Source organism: Chiloscyllium plagiosum, unplaced genomic scaffold (genome assembly GCF_037043375.1).
Source record: "Chiloscyllium plagiosum isolate Xiang-an unplaced genomic scaffold, Cpla_swu_hap1 HiC_scaffold_1, whole genome shotgun sequence".
Classification (NCBI taxonomy): domain Eukaryota; kingdom Metazoa; phylum Chordata; class Chondrichthyes; order Orectolobiformes; family Hemiscylliidae; genus Chiloscyllium; species Chiloscyllium plagiosum.
In genome coordinates this window covers 136,047,002-136,067,575 of record NW_028270139.1, presented here as the reverse complement: position 1 = coordinate 136,067,575, position 20,574 = coordinate 136,047,002, and the positions used below count along the sequence as shown (strand labels likewise).

General features: G+C 61.3%; 1 long non-coding RNA gene across 1 annotated transcript in view; it reads right to left on the bottom strand.

The window, feature by feature from the left end:
* The window catches only part of LOC148152226 (uncharacterized), a 113,857-nt gene extending 93,966 nt beyond the window's left edge, over window positions 1-19,891 (bottom strand). Inside the window, exon 1 of the long non-coding RNA XR_015759523.1 lies at window positions 19,843-19,891. This is a non-coding gene — a long non-coding RNA (uncharacterized LOC148152226). The remainder of the gene's footprint in view (window positions 1-19,842) is intronic.
* Between the last annotated feature and the right edge of the window lie 683 nt (window positions 19,892-20,574).

Below are 20,574 nucleotides of genomic sequence, written 5' to 3'. Positions count from 1 at the left end.
CGAGCCCCGACGAGCTGCAGGTCCCGGAGCGCGGCCTTCTTCTCTTCGTACGCCCCGCGCAGGGCCGGGTCCGCGTCCGCGTCGGGCTGACCGAGGCGTGACTCCAGGTCGAGCAATTCCCTCTCCAACTCCCCGATCCTGGATTTCCGCCTCTTCGTCGACCCCCTCGCGTACTCCTGACAGAAGACGCGGACGTGAGCCTTGCCCACGTCCCACCATAGCCTCAGGGAGGGGAAGCTTCCCCGCTTCCTTCTCCAGCCGGCCCAGAAACGACAAAACGAGTCCCGGAACCGCTCGTCCTCCAGCAGCAGGTTGTTAAAGTGCCAGTACGCGGAGCCCAGCCTGGCGCCGAACGGAAGGAGTTCCGCCCACACCAGGTGGTGGTCCGTGCACGACACCTGCCGCGTGGAGGCCTTCAGAAAACAGGAGGCGTACGCCCGTGAAACATACGGGCGGTCGATTCTGGACGCTCCGACCCCAGGCCTCACGAAGGTGAGGGCGATGGAGTCAAGATGGAGATTCCGCCAGACGTCCACCAGGTCGAAGGACTTGACCAAGCCCCCCAACCTCTTCCCCGACGCCCAGCCAGTGTGGGCACCGCCGTGGTCCCTGCCCTCGAGGACACAGTTAAAATCTCCCCCGAGATTCTGGTTCTCGATGGAAGCGAGATGAGCGGACACTTCTTCGAAGAAGCTCGCTTGCCTCGGCCTGGACAGGGGAGCGTAGACGTTCACCAAGTGAAGCACCGCACCCCCCCAGCCGAACCGTCAGGTGAAGCAAACGGCCTGGCACGGGCTCCCTGACCCCCAAGATCTCCGGCTGAAAATGCGGGGCCAACAAGATAGCCACCCCGCCAGATCTGCGGGTGAGGTGACTCACATGGACACCCCTGCCACTCCAGGAGCCAGGTGGCTTCGTCTCCCGGGGTAGTATGGGTTTCTTGCAGGAAGCACACCGCATATCTCCCGTCCCGGAGGACCGAGAGGGTCTGGAATCTGCGCTGTGACTCCCTGCTGCCGTTGATGTTGAGGCTGGCTATAGTTGTCTCCATGTCGGAAGCGTTGTGCAACCACCACCAGTACAGTTAAAAATCTATATATATATTTACAGGGAGGAGGGAGGCGGAGGCTCGGGGCCCCGCTCCTCTCCCGACACCGGGACACCTAGCTCCTCGGGGAAAACGGTCATCCCCCAGGAAAACAGTCTGGGAGGGAGGAGCAAGGATAACACCTTCCTCCCCTCCACTGCTCGACGACCCAGCAGAGGGTCCTCTGTTGTGGCCCGCATCACGGCTCGTGTGGTCATGAAAGTCCTCCCCAGGGGCCGGAGGGGTTGAGGCAGCAGGAGGCCCTGCTGTAGCCCCTGGAGGCTTGGGTAGGTCGGGCGCAGTGCGGGACAGTCGAGAGGCACCGATGACTTGTCCCCTGGAGAGGGGCAGCGCCACCGGCGCGCTGCTGGAGTGTCTCTCCCCTCCAAGGGCCAGTGCCTCTTCCCCAATGAGACAGGGAGGAATTTATGGGCCTTCCCCTCCCCGCACTCCTTTGTGGTCATGGGGCTTGAGGTCCCTCCCCCCATCCTTTCCCGGAATACGATTGGCTGGGGGAAGACAGAGGACGTGGCCAGGGTGGGGCAGGTCGGCCGTGTCACTTCCTGCCCCGCCCCTGGTTTATCAGGTGACGGCAGGCGGGGCGGGGCGGGGCAGGGCAGGGGCCCAGTTCCCTCTCCGGGGCCCCACAGACACGGTCGCTGCAGGAGGTAGGGCAGCGGTGGTTCCCCCCAGGTTAGTGCCAGGGTTTGGCTGGGTGGGGTAGGGCTTAGGCTCAGGGGCCCCCGGGCCAGGTGTCGCAGCGCTAGGGGGAGGCGTTGAAGCCCCTGTGGTTTCTCTAACAGGGTGGAGGGTGGATGTGGGGTCAGTGGGGCCAGGATCAGATACAGGTTGGGGGGTTTGGGGGTCAGGGTTCCCGCGCCGGGGTGGCGCTGGCACGGCCGCAGGGGCATTGTCATGCCGGGGCAGGGCAGGTCATGGGCTAGGTGTCGGGGAAGGGGATAGGGTGGTCTCCCCGTGGGCGGACTGACGCGTCACGTCTTCTTCAGCGCCTTCTGGCCAGCCGGACGCTCACCCCCCTTCTTGCCAGAGGCTGAAGCATTGGAAGCCTCCGGTGTCGGGGCTTGTGGTGTTGACTTCGGGGGAGGGGGAGTGGGTGCGGTGGCACCACCATCAGCCATTGGCATGGGCTGGGCAGCCTTCTGGGTGGGGCAGTTTTTTCTAATGTGTCCCACCTCGCAGCACAGGTGGCACTGCACGCCATCCAGAAGGCGCGGTAGGCTGCGCCCTCGTGGAGGAGGGTGAAGGAGCCCTCGGTGACCTTCTCCCGGGCCAGGCAAATGAACATCTGGCATCGGAAGGAGTATATGTTTCGGAGGGTGGGGTCCTTAAGACCGAGCAGGAGCGGTTGGACCCCTGTCCGGATCTCCCCCAAGGTGGTGAGGTGGGGAAGAAGGAGCTCACTGGGAATGAAGGGCGGGATGTTGGAGATAATGACCCTCTGGGCCGTAACCTCCAAAGGGTCGATGGGCAAATGTGTCCCGTCCACAGTGAGCCCCCTCTCCACGGCCAGGTGGACCGCCTGCTCAGTCTTAAGGAAAAACACGGCCTTCCCGTACATCCGGGCCGCAGCCACGATGGCCAGTGGGCCGACCACATTTGCCATGGCCTTACTGCAGGCCTTGATGGACATGTTGGGGTGGGGATAGGCCTTTACCCCCAGGCGTTTAGTCAGGTGCCTGAAGGGGGTCGTTGTTGTGGCCGGGGTTGGGACAGCTGAGCCTAAGGTAGCGGCTAGCCTGGCGTAGGTGCGGCTGGGCCCCGCGACCTTCGGGCTCGCCATATTCTGCTGCTGAATATTAGTAGGTCCCAGGCAGCAGCGGTGGAGGTGGGCCTCTGGCAGCAGCAATGGTGGAGGTTGTGGGGAGGGGCCCAAGGCGAGTCCCAGGCAGCGGTGGTGGAGGCAGGCCTCAGGCAACAGCAGCAGTGGAGGCAGGCCTCTGGCAAGTCCTAGGCAGTTCCTTGGTCGCAGCGGTGGGGGGGCAGACCTGTTGGGGAGGGTCCCCAAGGCAAGTCCCAGGCAGCAGCAGTGGAGGTGGGCCTCTAATAACAGCAGCAGTGGTGGAAGTCCTGGGAGGGGCCCCAAGGCAAGTCCCAGGCAGCAGCAGTGAGGCAGGCCCCAAGCAGCAACAGCTGATGCAGGTCCGAGCGGGGTCCCAGAGACCAGCAGTGGAAGTGGGCCCCAGGTCAGCAGCAATACTCCCTTGACCTGGGTGAGGCCCAGGCTGCAGCTCCAAAAGTAGGCCCCAGACTCAAAAGCTCTCACCACCTTCGGCTTCTGCCTCCTCTTCTTCTTCTTCTTTCTTTCTTCTTTCCTTCAGCTCTCTGGATGTAGGGCAGGGACAGTCCCCTTCAAGGAGGAGAGTCCTTGCACATGCTCACACTCTCACTCACACTGATCCAACTCTCAAAGGGGAAAACACCCAACTGGCCAGTGACAAGCACTGCCCTTCACAAAAAGGTAATGCTGTGTGATCAAAAATAGTTCATGTGATGTGTCGGCACAGCTAGGATTTGAACCCCAAATTTCACTGTTTACCAAGCTAGTACTTTAACCAACTAAGCCAGAACATCATGTTGACACTCCTGTTTATTTTTTTTTTATTTTTTTTATTTTTTTTTCTTTTTTTACGCCCACACCCAATCTACTTAATGCTGTTTATTTTTTTTTCTTTTATTTTTTTTTTCTTTTATTAAACCCCCACACTACCACCTAAGTGCAGTAGTGCTTATTTTTTCCCCCAGCACCCATGGTGTGTGTGTGCAGGTGTGAGACACAGTGAAAGACACAAAGTGCACCAATCTTTATTCAAATTCCACCACCAGGAAGATAGGAAAACACCCGGGTGGCCAGTGACAAACACTGCCCTTCACATCAAGGGACAGTGCTGTGTGATCAAAACAGTGAAGGGGTGGGTAGGGACTAAATCAAAATGGAGTTGGAGGGAGACACTCCTGTTTATTTATTTATTTATTTTTTTTGCACGAATCTTTATTCAATTTCCACCACCAGGAAGATAGAAAAACACCCGGGTGGCCAGTGACAAGCACTGCCCTTCACACCAAAGGGCAGTGCTGTGTGATCAAAACAGTGAAGGGGAGGGTAGGGACTAAATCAAAATAGAATTGGAGGGAGAAATAATGCACTCCACTCCCTGCGGCGCCCACCTCTCCCTGAACAACTCCAGGGTGTTGGTGGACACCGCGTGCTCCTTCTCCAAGGACACCCGGGCTCTAACGTAACCGCGGAAGAGGGGCAGGCTGTCGGCCCTAACGACCCCCTCCACGGCCCGCTGCCTGGACCTGTTGATGGCCAGTTTGGCCAGGCCCAGGAGCAGACCCACAAGGAGGTCTTCAGACCTGCCCTCCTTCCTCCGTACCGGGTGCCCAAAGATCAGGAGCGTGGGACTGAAGTGCAGCCAAAAACAGAGGAGAAGGTTTTTCAGGAAATCAAAAAGCGAGTGCAAACGCCCACACCCAATATATACATGGTCCACGGACTCCACAGCGCCACAGAACAAGCAGTTGGGCTGGGAGTCCGTGAACCACCGCAATCTGCGGTTGCAGGGGACTGCTGCGTGCAGCACCCTCCACCCCAGATCCCCGAGAGAAAGGGGGAGGACTCCCGCGTAGAGAGCCCTCCACTGGGGATCCCCACCGCCCGGTGGCAAATGGGCATGCCAAGGTATGTCCGGACGGTGGATGAGGGAGAAGAGCTGGATGGTGTGCAGCAGCAGTCGGTACAGGGCTCTTCTTTTTATTTCTTTAAACAAAACAAAATTAAAATTTCGGAGGTGGCTCAGGTTGTGTGGCACAGGCTCCCGCGGGAAGTACGGGACCTTGGGGCCAATGTGAAATTCCGTCCGGGCTGGGGTGAGCGCGGACGGGATCCCACCGCACACCTGAGCGTCCTCCAACTGGTGCACTACGTCGGGTCCGAGCACCGCCGTTTTGAGGCGTCGGATGGCGGTGGCCACGTACTGGACGTCTACCGCTGCCCTGCCTGCTATGTCCTGCGGCAGCGTCCAGCCCAGGGCCCTGGCACCCAGCACGTCCCCGACCCTGGTCACCCTCGCCGCCGCGGCCCTCCCCTCCGACAGCCACCAACCCGCGAGTACGGAGGTGCGGATCCCTGAGCAACGGCTCCCTGACGACAGCCGCTACTCCAGCCGGAGGGTAGGCGCGACGCGATTCGACCATGTTCCAGACAGTGATCAGGTCCTGGTAAAAGACAGGCAGCGTCTTGAGGGCGACCTCCAAACCGTCACGGTCGACGAACAGGAGCTGCGTGTCGTAGTTGAGGTTACGCACCTGGCGGAAAAAATACGTCGCCAGGGCGCACCACCTAGGAGGAGGCTCGACGTAAAGGTATCGCCGCAAGGTCTGAAGGCGGAACGTCGCGACCTGGGTGCGGACTCACACCAGCGACTGACCGCCCTCCTCAATAGGGAGACTCAGAACCTGCGCGGCGACCCAGTGCATCTTTTTGTCCCAGAAGAAATCGACCAACGTTCTCTGGATGTCAGCGACAAAGCCAGGAGGAGGGACCAAAGTGACCAGCCGGTACCACAGCATTGCGGCCACCAGCTGGTTTATGACCAGCACTCGACTCCTGTAAGATAGCACTCCGAGCAGTCCTGTCCAGCGGCCTAGGCGAGCCGAGACTTTGGCCTCCAGCTCCTGCCAGTTGGCCGGCCAGGATTCCTCGGCCGGGCCGAGGTAGACCCCCAGGTAGAGGAGATGGGTGGTACTCCAGCTGAACCCCCGTAACTCCTCCGGCAGAGAGTCCACCCGCCACGGGTCGACCAGTAGTCCGGAACATTTGGCCCAGTTGATCCTGGCGGAAGACGCCACCGAGTACACGGCCTGGCACTCGCGCATCCTCCCCAGGTCAGCCGGGTCGGTGAAAGTGAGGAGCACGTCGTCGGCGTAGGCCGAGAGGACCACCCCCGAGCCCGCGCCGCGCAGAACCAGCCCCGACAACCTCCTCCGCAAGAGGCGCAGGAAAGGCTCCACGCACAGGGAATACAGCTGGCCGGACAGGGGGCAGCCTTGACGCACTCCTCTCCCGAAGCGAAGGGGCGCCGTCAGGGACCCGTTAACTTTAACCAGACACTCTGCGGCGGCGTACAAAAGTCGGATCCGGGCGACGAACTGCATCCCGAACCCGAATGCCCGCAGAGTCCCGAGCAGGTACTCGTGATCGACCCTGTCGAACGCCTTCTCCTGGTCGAGAGACAGGAAGGCGCTCGGCAGACCAGCCCGTCGACAGAAATGGATCAGGTCCCGGACCAGGTGGACGTTATCGTGTATCCTCCTGCCCGGGACCGTGTAGGACTGGTCCGGGTGAATCATGTGGGCCAGCACGGAGGCCAGGCGAGAAGACAACACCCTGGCGAAGATTTTGTAATCCGTGCTGAGGAGGGAGACCGGACGCCAGTTCTTCAAAGAACGAAGGTCCCCCTTCTTTGGCAGCAGGACGATGACCGCCCTGCGCCAAGAAAGGGGCAGCAGTCCGGCATTTAGACACTCCCCCAGGACCAGTGCGTAGTCGCTCCCCAGGACGTCCCAGAACGCCCTGAAGAACTCCATAGTCAGCCCGTCCAGCCCCGGGGTTTTGCCCCTCGAGAGCCGGTCGAGGGCGCCGGTCAGCTCCTCTAAGGTGACGGGAGCGTCGAGCCTTCCGGCGTCCTCCGGGCTGAGCTGCGGCAGGTCCTCCCACAGAACTCTGCGAGCATCCTCGCTGGACGGATCCGGAGAGAACAGAGCCGTGTAATAGTTCCGGACGTGGGCCCTGACGCCCTCCGGATCCGAGACGAGGGACCCGTCGTCGGCCAGCAGCACAAGGAGCTGCTGACGGGTGCCACGCCTTTTTTCCAGCGAGTAGAAGAAGGGGGAGCCGCGGTCCAGGTCCTGGAGGAGCTGGATCCGCAACCTCACGTACGCGCCCCGAGCCCCGACGAGCTGCAGGTCCCGGAGCGCGGCCTTCTTCTCTTCGTACGCCCCGCGCAGGGCCGGGTCCGCGTCGGGCTGACCGAGGCGTGACTCCAGGTCGAGCAACTCCCTCTCCAACTCCCCGATCCTGGATTTCCGCCTCTTCGTCGACCCCCTCGCGTACTCCTGACAGAAGACGCGGACGTGAGCCTTGCCCACGTCCCACCATAGCCTCAGGGAGGGGAAGCTTCCCCGCTTCCTTCTCCAGCCGGCCCAGAAACGACAAAACGAGTCCCGGAACCGCTCGTCCTCCAGCAGCAGGTTGTTAAAGTGCCAGTACGCGGAGCCCAGCCTGGCGCCGAACGGAAGGAGTTCCGCCCACACCAGGTGGTGGTCCGTGCACGACACCTGCCGCGTGGAGGCCTTCGGAAAACAGGAGGCGTACGCCCGCGAAACGTACAGGCGGTCGATTCTGGACGCTCCGACCCCAGGCCTCACGAAGGTGAAGGCGATGGAGTCGGGATGGAGATTCCGCCAGACGTCCACCAGGTCGAAGGACTTGACCAAGTCCCCCAACCTCTTCCCCGACGCCCAGCCAGTGCGGGCACCGCCGTAGTCCCTGCCCTCGAAGCCGCAGTTAAAATCTCCCCCGAGGACGACGCACTGGTTCTCGTCGATGGAAGCGAGATGAGCGGACACTTCTTCGAAGAAGCTCGCTTGCCTCGGCCCGGCCAGGGGAGCGTAGACGTTCACCAAGTGAAGCACCGCGCCCCCCAGCCGAACCGTCAGGTGAAGCAAACGGCCTGGCACCGGCTCCCTGACCCCCAAGATCTCCGGCTGAAAATGCGGGGCCAACAAGATAGCCACCCCGCCAGATCTGCGGGTGAGGTGACTCATGTAGACCCCCCCTCGCCACTCCAGGAGCCAGGTGGCTTCGTCTCCCGGGGTAGTGTGGGTTTCTTGCAGGAAGCACACCGCATACCTCCCGTCCCGAAGGACCGAGAGGGTCTGGAATCTGCGCTGCGACTCCCTGCTGCCGTTGATGTTGAGGCTGGCTATAGTCGTCTCCATGTCGGAAGCGTTGTGCAACCACCACCGGTACAATTAACAAACCCGTATAAATTTACAGGGAGGACGAGGGAGGGGCACTGAAGTCCCCCGCCCTCACCAGGAGTGCCCCCAGGAAGTTCCTGACTCGCTTTCGCTCGTTAATGTCGAGCCCAGGCGCCTGGCGGGCAGCGTGGGCCGACCAGTAAACTTTCTCGAAAGAGCTCCAGCGGTCGAGTGCCAGTTCGGCTCTATCCCGGCGACTCCGAGTTTCCTCGACAAATTCCCGGAGTTCCTCGAGGGGGATGAGGGGGAGATCGGTGGGGGGCACCCGGGACTCAAAAAAGTCACTGCAGACGGAGTCCGCGTCGTCCCCGGTGTCCGCCACCGATCCCGAACCCTCCTCCGGGTGGTCGCCCTCGGTCACCGACCCCTCCCCCACCGAGAGGATGGGGGCTGGTCCGGCGCCGCCAACCGGCCTCAAACCCCCGGCGACCCCACCCCCAGGGTCACCGGCGGTACCTTCCTCGGCGCACCCCTTCCCGGGACGCCCCGAGTTCGGGTCGTCGGGCGGCAGAGGCTCGGGGCCCCGCTCCTCTCCCGACACCGGGACGCCTGGCTCCTCGGGGAAAAGGTCATCCCCCAGGAAAAGGTCGTCCCCCAGGGCCAAGGCCCCCGGAAAAACAGTCTGGGAGGGAGGAGCGAGGATAACACCCTCCTCCCCTCCACCGCTCGACGACCCAGCAGAGGGTCCTCCGTCGTCGCCCGCACCACGGCCCTCGTGGTCATCGAGGTCCTCCCCAGGGGCCGGAGGAGTCGAGGCAGCAGGAGGCCCTGCTGTAGCCCCCGGGGGTTTGGGCGAGTCGGGCCGCGGTGCGGGACAGTCGAGGGGCACCGTTGGTTCGTCCCCCGGAGAGGGGCAGCACCGCCGGCGCGCTGCAGGAGCGTCCCTCCCCTCCGAGGGCCGGTGCCTCTTCCCCAGAGAGACCGGGGGGGATTTATTTTTTTTTCTTCTTTTTCTTTTTTTTCTCTTTTTTTTTTTTTTCTTCTTCTTTTTTTTTTTCTTTTTTTCTTTTCTTTAAAAAATTTAACCCCCACACTACCGCCTAAGTGCGGTAGTGCTTATTTTATCCCCAGCACCCATGGTGTGTGTGTGCAGGTGTAAGACACTGTGAAAGACACAAAGTGCACGAATCTTTATTCAGTTTCCACCACCAGGAAGACAGGAAAACACCCGGGTGGCCAGTGACAAACACTGCCCTTCACATCAAAGGACAGTGCTGTGTGATCAAAACAGTGAAGGGGAGGGTAGGGACTAAATCAAAATAGAATTGGAGGGAGAAATGATGCACTCCACTCCCTGCGGCGCCCACCTCTCCCTGAACAACTCCAGGGTGTTGGTCGACGCCGCGTGCTCCTTCTCCAAGGACACCCGGGCTCTAACGTAACCGCGGAAGAGGGGCAGGCAGTCGGCCCTAACGACCCCCTCCACGGCCCGCTGCCTGGACCTGTTGATGGCCAGTTTGGCCAGGCCCAGGAGCAGACCCACGAGGAGGTCTTCAGACCTGCCCTCCTTCCTCCGTACCGGGTGCCCAAAGATCAGGAGCGTGGGACTGAAGTGCAGCCAAAAACAGAGGAGAAGGTTTTTCAGAAAATCAAAAAGGGAGTGCAAACGCCCACACCCAATATACACGTGGTCCACGGACTCCACAGCGCCACAGAACAAGCAGTTGGGCTGGGAGTCCGTGAACCACCGCAATCTGCGGTTGCAGGGGACTGCTGCGTGCAGCACCCTCCACCCCAGATCCCCGAGAGAAAGGGGGAGGACTCCCGCGTAGAGAGCCCTCCACTGGGGGTCCCCACCGCCCGGTGGCAAATGGGCACGCCAAGGCGTGTCCGGACGGTGGATGAGGGAGAAGAGGTGGACGGTGTGCAGCAGCAGTCTGTACAGGGCTCTCCTGTTCACCTCCCTAAACGAAACAAAGTTAAAATTTCGGAGGCGGCTCAGGTTGTGGGGCACAGGCTCCCGCGGGAAGTACGGGACCTTGGGGCCAATGTGAAATTCCGTCCGGGCTGGGGTGAGCTCGGACGGGATCCCACCGCACACCTGAGCGTCCTCCAACTGGTGTACTACGTCGGGTCCGAGCACCGCCGTTTTGAGGCGTCGGATGGCGGTGGCCACGTACTGGACGTCTACCGCCGCCCTGCCTGCTATGTCCTGCGGCAGCGTCCAGCCCAGGCCCCCGGCACCCAGCACGTCCCCGACCCTGGTCACCCTCGCCGCCGCGGCCCTCTCCTCCGACAGCCACTCGAACCCGCGAGTACGGAGGTGCGGATTCCTGAGCAACGGCTCCCTGACGACAGCCGCTACTCCAGCCGGAGGGTAGGCGCGACGCGATTCGACCATGTTCCAGACAGTGATCAGGTCCTGGTAAAAGACAGGCAGCGTCTTGAGGGCGACCTGCAAACCGTCACGGTCGACGAACAGGAGCTGCGTGTCGTAGTTGAGGTTACGCACCTGGCGGAAAAAATACGTCGCCAGGGCGCACCATCTAGGAGGAGGCTCGACGTAAAGGTATCGCCGCAAGGTCTGAAGGCGGAACGTCGCGACCTGGGTGCGGGCGCACACCAGCGACTGACCGCCCTCCTCAATAGGGAGACTCAGAGCCTGCGCGGCGACCCAGTGCATCTTTTTGTCCCAGAAGAAATCGACCAACGTTCTCTGGATGCCAGCGACAAAGCCAAGAGGAGGGACCAAAGTGACCAGCCGGTACCACAGCATGGCGGCCACCAGCTGGTTTATGACCAGCACTCGACTCCTGTAAGATAGCACTCGGAGCAGTCCTGTCCAGCGGCCTAGGCGAGCCGAGACTTTGGCCTCCAGCTCCTGCCAGTTGGCCGGCCAGGATTCCTCAGCCGGGCTGAGGTAGACCCCCAGGTAGAGGAGATGGGTGGTACTCCAGCTGAACCCCCGTAACTCCTCCGGCAGAGAGTCCACCCGCCACGGGCCGACCAGTAGTCCGGAACATTTGGCCCAGTTGATCCTGGCGGAAGACGCCGCCGAGTACACGGCCTGGCACTCGCGCATCCTCCCCAGGTCAGCCGGGTCGGTGAAAGTGAGGAGCACGTCGTCGGCGTAGGCCGAGAGGACCACCCCCGTGCCCGCGCCGCGCAGAACCAGCCCCGACAACCTCCTCCGCAAGAGGCGCAGGAAAGGCTCCACGCACAGGGAATACAGCTGGCCGGACAGGGGGCAGCCTTGACGCACTCCTCTCCCGAAGCGAAGGGGCGCCGTCAGGGACCCGTTAACTTTAACCAGACACTCTGCGGCGGCGTACAAAAGTCGGATCCGGGCGACGAACTGCGCCCCGAACCCGAATGCCCGCAGAGTCCCGAGCAGGTACTCGTGATCGACCCTGTCGAACGCCTTCTCCTGGTCGAGAGACAGGAAGGCGCTCGGCAGACCAGCCCGTCGACAGAAATGGATCAGGTCCCGGACCAGGTGGACGTTATCGTGTATCCTCCGGCCCGGGACCGTGTAGGACTGGTCCGGGTGGATCATGTGGGCCAGCACGGAGGCCAGGCGAGAAGACAACACCCTGGCGAAGATTTTGTAATCCGTGCCGAGGAGGGAGACCGGACGCCAGTTCTTTAAGGAACGAAGGTCCCCCTTCTTTGGCAGCAGGACGATGACCGCCCTGCGCCAAGAAAGGGGCAGCTGTCCGGCATTTAAACACTCCCCCAGGACCTGTGCGTAGTCGCTCCCCAGGACGTCCCAGAACGCCCTGAAGAACTCCACAGTCAGCCCGTCCAGCCCCGGGGTTTTGCCCCTCGAGAGCCGGTCGAGGGCGCCGGTCAGCTCCTCCAAAGTGACGGGAGCGTCGAGCCTTCCGGCGTCCTCCGGGCCGAGCTGCGGCAGGTCCTCCCACAGAACTCTGCGAGCATCCTCGCTGGACGGATCCGGAGAGAACAGGGCTGTGTAATAGTTTCGGACGTGGGCCCTGACGCCCTCCGGATCCGAGACGAGGGACCCGTCGTCGGCCAGCAGCACAAGGAGCTGCTGACGGGTGCCACGCCTTTTTTCCAGCGAGTAGAAGAAGGGGGAGCCGCGGTCCAGGTCCTGGAGGAGCTGGATCCGCGACCTCACGTACGCGCCCCGAGCCCCGACGAGCTGCAGGTCCCGGAGCGCGGCCTTCTTCTCTTCGTACACCCCGCGCAGGGCCGGGTCCGCGTTGGGCTGACCGAGGCGTGACTCCAGGTCGAGCAACTCCCTCTCCAACTCCCCGATCCTGGATTTCCGCCTCTTCGTCGACCCCCTCGCGTACTCCTGACAGAAGACGCGGACGTGAGCCTTGCCCACGTCCCACCATAGCCTCAGGGAGGGGAAGCTTCCCCGCTTCCTTCTCCAGCCGGCCCAGAAGCGACGAAACGAGTCCCGGAACCGCTCGTCCTCCAGCAGCAGGTTGTTAAAGTGCCAGTACGCGGAGCCGAGCCTGGCGCCGAACGGAAGGAGTTCCGCCCACACCAGGTGGTGGTCCGTGCACGACACCTGCCGCATGGAGGCCTTCGGGAAACAGGAGGCGTACGCCCGCGAAACGTACAGGCGGTCGATTCTGGACACTCCGACCCCAGGCCTCACGAAGGTGAAGGCGATGGAGTCGGGATGGAGATTCCGCCAGACGTCCACCAGGTCGAAGGACTTGACCAAGTCCCCCAACCTCTTCCCTGACGCGCGGTCAGTGCGGGCACCGCCGTGGTCCCTGCCCTCGAGGACGCAATTAAAATCTCCCCCGAGGACGACGCACTGGCCCTCGTCGATGGAAGCGAGATGAGCGGACACTTCTTGGAAGAAGCTCGCTTGCCTCGGCCCGGCCGGGGGAGCGTAGACGTTCACCAAGTGAAGCACCGCGCCCCCCAGCCGAACCGTCAGGTGAAGCAAACGGCCTGGCACTGGCTCCCTGACCCCCAAGATCTCCGGCTGAAAATGCGGGGCCAACAGGATAGCCACCCCGCCAGATCTGCGGGTGAGGTGACTCATGTAGACCCCCCCTCGCCACTCCAGGAGCCAGGTGGCTTCGTCTCCCGGGGTAGTGTGGGTTTCTTGCAGGAAGCACACCGCATACCTCCCGTCCCGAAGGACCGAGAGGGTCTGGAATCTGCGCTGCGACTCCCTGCTGCCGTTGATGTTGAGGCTGGCTATAGTTGTCTCCATGTCGGAAGCGTTGTGCAACCACCACCAGTACAATTAACAAACCCGTGTATATATTTACAGGGAGGACGAGGGAGGGGCACTGAAGTCCCTCGCCCTCACCAGGAGTGCTCCCAGGAAGTTCCTGACTCGCTTTCGCTCATTGACATCGAGCCCAGGCGCCTGGCGGGCAGCGAGGGCCGACCAGTAAACTTTCTCAAAAGAGCTCCAGCGGTCGAGCGCCAGTTGGGCTCTATCCCGGCGACTCCGAGTTTCCTCGACAAATTCCCGGAGTTCCTCGAGGGGGATGAGGGAGAGATCGGTGGGGGGCACCCGGGACTCAAAAAAGTCACTGCAGACGGAGTCCGCGTCGTCCCCGGTGTCCGCCACCGATCCCGAACCCTCCTCCGGGAGGTCGCCCTCGGTCACCGACCCCTCCCCCACCGAGAGAATGGGGGCTGGTCCGGCGCCGCCAACCGGCCTCAAACCCCCGGCGACCCCACCCCCAGGGTCACCGGCGGTACCTTCCTCGACGCACCCCTTCCCGGAACGCCCCGAGTTCGGGTCGTCGGGCGGCAGAGGCTCGGGGCCCCGCTCCTCTCCCGACACCGGGACGCCTGGCTCCTCGGGGAAAAGGTCATCCCCCAGGAAAAGGTCATCCCCCAGGGCCAAGGCCCCCGGAAAAACAGTCTGGGAGGGAGGAGCGAGGATAACACCCTCCTCCCCTCCACCGCTCGACGACCCAGCAGAGGGTCCTCCGTCGTCGCCCGCACCACGGCCCTCGTGGTCATCGAGGTCCTCCCCAGGGGCCGGAGGAGTCAAGGCAGCAGGAGGCCCTGCTGTAGCCCCCAGGGGTTTGGGCGAGTCGGGCCGCGGTGCGGGACAGTCGAGGGGCACCGTTGGCTCGTCCCCCGGAGAGGGGCAGCGCCGCCGGCGCGCTGCAGGAGAGTCCCTCCCCTCCAAGGGCCGGTGCCTCTTCCCCAGAGAGACCGGGGGGGATTTCTGGGCCTTCCCCTCCCCGCCCGCCTCGGTGGTCATGGGGCCCGGGGTCCCTCCCCCCAGCCTTTCCCGGAATACGAATGGCTGGGGGAAGACAGGGGGCGTGGCCAGGGTGGGGAGGGCCAGCCGTGTCACTTCCTTCCCCACCCCCGGTTTATCAGGTGAGGGTGGGCGGGGCAGGGGCCTAGTTCCCTCTCCGGGGCCCGGAGACACGGCCGTTGCAGGAGGCGGAACAGCGGTGGCCTCCCCCAGGTTAGTGCCAGGGCGTGGCTGGGTTGGGCAGGGCTCGGGCTCGGGGGCCCCCGGGCCAGGTGTTAAAGCCCGAGGGGTTTCTCCATCGGGGTGGGGAGTGGGTGTAGTGTCATTGGGGTCAGGGTCAGGTACAGGTTCGGGGGTTTGAGGGTCAGGGGTCCCGCGCCGGGGCGACGCTGGCACGGCCGCAGGGGCATTGTCGTGCCGGGGCGGGGTAGGTCGTGGGCTAGGTTCCGGGGAAGGGGATAGGGTGGTCTCCCCATGGGCGGGCTTGACGCGTCGCGTCTTTCTCTGCGCCTTCTGGCCTGCCGGACGCTCACCCCCCTCCCTGCCAGAGGCTGGAGCATTGGGAGCCTCTGGCTTAGCCTCCGGTGCCGGGGCCTGTGGTGTTGACTTCGGGGGAGGGGGAGTGGGTGCGGCGGCACCACCGTCAGCCATTGGTGTGGGCTGGGCGGCTTTCTGGGCGGGGCAGTTTTTTCGTATGTGCCCTACCTCGCGGCACAGGTGGCACCGCACGCCGTCCGCCGTCCAGAAGGCGCGATAGGCCGCGCCCTCATGGAGGACAGTAAATGAGCCCTCGGTGACCTCCTCCCGGGCCAGGCAAATGAACACCTGGCGCCGGAAGGAGTAAACGTGTCGGAGGGCAGGGTCCTTCAGACCGAGCAGGAGCGGCTGGACACCCGACCGGATCTCCCCCAGGGTGTTGAGGTGGGGGAGGAGGAGCTCGCTGGCAATGAAGGGCGGGACGTTGGAGATCACGACCCTCTGGGCCGTAACCTCCAGAGGGTCGACGGGCAAATGTGTCCCGCCCACAGCGAGCCCCCTCTCCACGGCCAGGTGGACCGCCTGCTCGGTCCTCAGGAAAAATACGGCCTTCCCGTACATGCGGGCCGCAGCGACGATGGCCAGTGGGCCGACCACACTAGCCATGGCCTTGCTGCAGGCCTCGATGGTCATGTTGGGGTGGGGATAGGCCTTGACCCCCAGGCGTTTGGTCAGGTGCCTGAAGGGGGTCGACGTCGCGGCCGGGGTTGTGGGAGCCGGGCCCAAGGCAGCGGCTACCCCGGCGTAGGTGCGGCTGGGCCCGGCGACTTTGGGGCTCGCCATATTCTGCCGCTTTGTACTTCGGCCCCAGGCAGCGGTGGAGGTGGGCCCCTGGTAGCAGCAGTGGTGGAGGGGCCCGAGGCGAGTCGCCAGAGGCAAGTCCCAGGCAGCGACAGCGGTGGCAGAAGCGGACCTCGGGCGAGTCCAAGGTAAGCCCTCGGTCGCAGTGGTGGGGGCAGACCTGTTGGGGAGAGTCCCCGAGGCAAGTCCCAGGCAGCCCCAAAGTCGAGTCCCAGGCAGTAGTGGTGGAGATGGGCCCAAGGCGAGTCCCAGGCAGCAGCGGTGGGGGCAGGCCTCTGGCGAGTCCTGGGAAGTCCCCTCGGTTGCAGTGGTGGGGGCAGACCTGTTGGGGAGGGTCCCCAAGGCAAGTCCCAGGCAGCCCCAAGCCGAGTCCCAGGCAGCAGTTGCGGAGGCAGGCCTCAGACCACAGCAGCAGCGGTGGAGGTCCCGCGAGGGGCCCCAAGGCAAGTCCCAGGCTGTATTGGAGGCAGGCCCCAAGCAGCAACAGCCGAGACAGGTCCGGGCAGAGCCCCAGAGACCTGCAGTGGCGAGGCCTAGGCCGCAGCTCCAAGACCAGGAGCCAGACCAAAAAGGCTCCCACCTCCTGCCTCTCTTCTTCTTCTTCTTCTTCTTTTCTTTTTTTTCTTTTTTTTCTCCCTTCCTTCCTTCCTTCCTTCCTTCCTTCGGCGATAGCAGAGGAGAGTCCCAGCACACAGACAGTTACTCACTCCCGCCGGCGCGCTGCAGGAGAGTCCCTCCCCTCCAAGGGCCGGTGCCTCTTCCCCAGAGAGACCGGGGGGGATTTATGGGCCTTCCCCTCCCCGTCCGCCTCGGTGGTCACGGGGCCCGGGGTCCCTCCCCCCAGCCTTTCCAGGAATACGAACGGCTGGGGGAAGACAGGGGGCGTGGCCAAGGTGGGGAGGGCCAGCCGTGTCACTTCCTGCCCCGCCCTGGGTTTATCAGGTGAGGGCGGGTGGGGCAGGGGCCCGGTTCCCTTTCCGGGGCCCGGAGACACGGTCGCTGTAGGAGGCGGACCAGCGGTGTCCTCCCCCAGGTTAGTGCCAGGGCGTGGCTGGGTTGGGCAGGGCTCGGGCTCAGGGGCCCCCGGGCCTGGTGTCACGGCGCCAAGGTCGGGCGTCAAAACCCGAGGGGTTTCTCCATCGGGGTGGGGGGTGGATGTGGGGTCAGCTGGGTTAGGATCAGGTAAGGGTTCGGGAGTGTGGGGGTCAGGGTTCCCGCGCCGGGGCGACGCTGGCACGGCCGCAGGGGCATTGTCGTGCCGGGGCGGGGTAGGTCGTGGGCTAGGTGTCGGGGAAGGGGATAGGGTGGTCTCCCCGTGGGCGGGCCTGACGCGCCGCGTCTTCTTCAGCGCCTTCTGGCCTGCCGGACGCTCACCCCCCTCCCTGCCAGAGGCTGGAGCATTGGGAGCCTCTGGCTTAGCCTCCGGTGCCGGGGCCTGTGGTGTTGACTTCGGGGGAGGGGGAGTGGGTGCGGCGGCACCACCATCAGCCGTCGGTGTGGGCTGGGCGGCTTTCTGGGTGGGGCAGTTTTTTCTAATGTGCCCCACCTCGCGGCACAGGTGGCACCGCACGCCGTCCGCCGTCCAGAAGGCGCGATAGGCCGCGCCCTCATGGAGGACAGTGAAATTGCCCTCGGTGACTTCCTCCCGGGCCAGGCAAATAAACACCTGGCGTCGGAAGGAGTAAACGTGTCGGAGGGCAGGGTCCTTCAGACCGAGCAGGAGCGGCTGGACACCCGACCGGATTTCCCCCAGGGTGGCGAGGTGGGGGAGAAGGAGCTCGCTGACAATGAAGGGCGGGACGTTAGAGATCACGACCCTCTGGGCCGTAACCTCCAGAGGGTCGACGGGCAAATGTGTCCCGCCCACAGCGAGCCCCCTCTCCACGGCCAGGTGGACCGCCTGCTCTGTCTTTAAGAAAAATACGGCCTTCCCGTACATGCGGGCCGCAGCGACGATGGCCAGTGGGCCGACCACACTAGCCATGGCCTTGCTGCAGGCCTCGATGGTCATGTTGGGGTGGGGATAGGCCTTGACCCCCAGGCGTTTGGTGAGGTGCCTGAAGGGGCTCATGTTAGAGACCGGGGTTGTGGGAGCCGAGCCCAAGGCAGCGGCTACCCCGGCGTAGGTGCGGCTGGGCCCGGCGACTTTGGGGCTCGCCATATTCTGCCGCTTTGTACTTCTGCCCCAGGCAGCGGTGGAGGTGGGCCCCTGGTAGCAGCAGTGGTGGAGGGGCCCCGAGGCGAGTCGCCAAAGGCAAGTCCCAGGCAGCGACAGCGGAGACCTGTCTCAGGCAACAGCGGTGGCAGAAGCGGACCTCGGGCGAGTCCAAGGTAAGCCCTCGGTCGCAGTGGTGGGGGCAGACCTGTTGGGGAGAGTCCCCGAGGCAAGTCCCAGGCAGCCCCAAAGTCGAGTCCCAGGCAGTAGTGGTGGAGATGGGCCCAAGGCGAGTCCCAGGCAGCAGCGGTGGAGGCAGGCCTCTGGCGAGTCCTGGGAAGTTCCCTCGGTTGCAGTGGTGGGGGCAGACCTGTTGGGGAGGGTCCCCAAGGCAAGTCCCAGGCAGCAGCAGTGGAGGTGGGCCTCTAACAGCAGCAGTGGTGGAAGTCCTGGGAGGGGCCCCAAGGCAAGTCCCAGGCAGCAGCAGTGAGGCAGGCCCCAAGCAGCAACAGCTGATGCAGGTCCGAGCGGGGTCCCAGAGACCAGCAGTGGAAGTGGGCCCCAGGTCAGCAGCAATACTCCCTTGACCTGGGTGAGGCCCAGGCTGCAGCTCCAAAAGTAGGCCCCAGACTCAAAAGCTCTCACCACCTTCGGCTTCTGCCTCCTCTTCTTCTTCTTCTTTCTTTCTTCTTTCCTTCAGCTCTCTGGATGTAGGGCAGGGACAGTCCCCTTCAAGGAGGAGAGTCCTTGCACATGCTCACACTCTCACTCACACTGATCCAACTCTCAAAGGGGAAAACACCCAACTGGCCAGTGACAAGCACTGCCCTTCACAAAAAGGTAATGCTGTGTGATCAAAAATAATTCATGTGATGTGTAGGCACAGCTAGGATTTGAACCCCAAATTTCACTGTTTACCAAGCTAGTACTTTAACCAACTAAGCCAGAACATCATGTTGACACTCCTGTTTATCTCTATGAGCCAGGGATACCTGATTGGAGCTGTTACATTGGTCCAATCAGAGAACTCATATTCTATAACATCCTCCTAGCTGATCTTGTTATAATAACTACACACATCATTGGCTCTAAAGCACTTTGCGACATCCTGAGATCATTTTGAAAAAGCTATATAAATGCATTTTTTTCCTTTTATGACCTGTTTTACAAATAATAGGTGAGAACAGAACTCTATTCAGTTTATTCACACTCACTGCAGTCAAATAGCCTTGCAAAATAGAAGGGATCTTATGCACAGGGGTAGTGTCTCTATTGCTTAGCCAGGAGGCCCAGGTACAACTCCCACCTGCTCCAGGGGTGTGACAGAACACATCTGAACAGATTGATTAAAAATACATAGCCTCGCAAAGCATGCATTAAACACTTGAGCAAGACATAACAGGGTGCAGCCGTGGGAATCATGTCCAAGTGATTATTCACTGGCTTTACAATTAAAGGCAGTGGAGGGAGGAGGGGAAAGAGAAATGATGAGGAAAATAAAAACAAACTATGAGCGGTTTGTAGACCTTATGGATCAGATTATGAAATTACTGTCTGAAAGACAAGGACTGACAAATCTTCAAAAAGATTATGGTCTACAAAGTAACTGAGTTTTGAAATCCAAGTGGCCAAACCTGCATGCCTTGGTGCAAACAGTGCCGTTCAACTTAGTAAATGCTCCAGCTACACATAAATCAGAAATACAGGAAGTGGGCTGTGAAAAATGAGCTCAGCCAGTTTCCATACAGCATCTTCCTCTTTCTCAATTCCCCGCTCAACCCCTCCACTGTGTCCCTCACTCTTCACCCCCCATCCCATCCCCACAAAGTCAAACTGAACTGCCAAAATACACACACACACACACTCAGACATACTGACAACCATTCACACAGACACACACACTCTCACACTCTCTCTCACACACACACCCACACACAGACGCACACACACACACATTCACTTACAGTAATTTATGGCTGATACAAATTACAGCCATCAGAGTTCATAAAACCTGATATAAGGAGATCAGTATTTTACCTTTCCAGGTTCCTACTGGGCACAGTTATGAATCGAGCTACTATTCTTCACAAAACCTTCTTAGGCAGCAGCCAGAACCAATATTAGCACATGTTTACCAAAGGACTTTGCCTCACGGGTTAAGCCGACAAACTCTGGATTACAGAAAACAAGTTATAACTTTATGAAGTACGATACAAGGCATGGAAAGTCACTCACAATATGTTTTTGTGTATGTATGTGTGTGTGCGTGCACATGCATGCATGTCTAAGTATGTGTATCAGTGTGTGTATATGTGTCAGTGTGTATGGGTGTTAGTATGGGAGTGTGTGTGCACATGTGTGTCAGTATGGATGTGTGCAAGTGTGTGTGTAAGTGAGTGAGCGTGTGTGAGAATCAGAGTGTCTGTGTTTCACTTCTGTGTGTGTGTGTGTGTGTGTGTGGTCATTCTGGCTTTTGCCAGCTCCTATTTATATGAAAAATAATCTGATTTTGTCAAACGCCAGATTTTTCTGACATAGATTGGTAAATTGTTTTCTGGATTCTGACGATTGAAAAACATTTTCCTGCAGTATTTTGCATTAATGTGGGTTTTTAGTGCATTCTTTGGTCACTATTGGGGCTTGTAAATGTAGTGAGCGCCTTGGCCTAGAATATTTGGTCTTGTCCAACAAGTTACTAATCAATTAAGGATGGATATAGGCTGAGCTTTGTCACGTCTCTTTTCTGAAGAGTTGGCTCAGTGACGTAAA